Source organism: Penaeus monodon, chromosome 22, assembly GCF_015228065.2.
Source record: "Penaeus monodon isolate SGIC_2016 chromosome 22, NSTDA_Pmon_1, whole genome shotgun sequence".
Classification (NCBI taxonomy): domain Eukaryota; kingdom Metazoa; phylum Arthropoda; class Malacostraca; order Decapoda; family Penaeidae; genus Penaeus; species Penaeus monodon.
The window spans coordinates 15,008,242-15,009,362 of record NC_051407.1 but is presented as its reverse complement, the minus strand read 5'-3'; positions in this window follow the sequence as shown (position 1 = coordinate 15,009,362).

Below are 1,121 nucleotides of genomic sequence, written 5' to 3'. Positions count from 1 at the left end.
TTAGCATTAAGGTCACTCTTTCCTTTCTCTCCCCTCTGTTGCCCCATCTTTCTCTTGCGCATGCGTAGGGGATCAAGTGTCATAAATATTTACACTCTCTCTGACAGAGTTAATGTGCGTAGTGGCCTCTGTTGTGGTTGGAGGGGGGGGGGCCTGCCTTGTTTCCCATTCTCTATGTTTGTTTAATGCCATCTAGTGACCCCCATTTTCTTTTTCTTTCATCTCATATTGTTCGATTTTTATGGATAGTTTCTTGGCGTAATTCTTACATGACTTGCAATACATTGTACAGTATACAAATAACGAACAGTAATTCAGTAGCAGAGGGAATGCCTTTGTAGAATTTAGATAAAAATCATAATATAGCGTACGATTTCCAGCACTGCTGATATCTTCCTGCAAAAGAAGTCTTATTACCAATGATATCGTCATCAAAGGTGATGATAATCCTATTAGAAGCCATTAATATTATTTGAATTTACCGCTATGGACTTGAGTATTTCTGAGCGTGTTGTACTGTTATCACAAATATAAATGAAAGCATCGCCCCTCCATTGCTGAAACTAGTTCAGTCCACCCTTGCAATGCAAAACCACATGGAATAATGATAAAGCCAACGAAAAATATTTACCGCTCTAATGTAAAAAGCAAGGCATACTCCACGAGCAAGGAGGGACTCAACACACAAGAATTTATTACCCCACAATGTCCTTGTCACGTAAAACTAATAGGCTATGATGACTGTAACAACATCAGAGATTCCCGAGATGCTACGATTAGAGCATGAAAGCTGTAAGGCGATATAGCATGGGCGACGAAAATCTAATCAAGTGCCTAGCACAGCTGAAGCTAGTGAGGATTCATGTTACGGTTACGTGTCGGCGTCCTTAGAATTTGTATAGTCCCCGATGAGAAAAAAAAATGGATACAGTTTTTTTCTCCATCTTTCTTTTCTACTCCTTCGTTTGCGTCACCTTTTCTCTTTAACTTCTCGTTCGTCTCATTTTCTCTCCTTCCTGATTTATTTTCTTTTTCTTGTCTCTTTTATTCTTTATGATTCCTCCAAGTGTCACGTGTTCATGTACATCTCAAAATGATTTATTGCCTCTGACGTGAAGGGC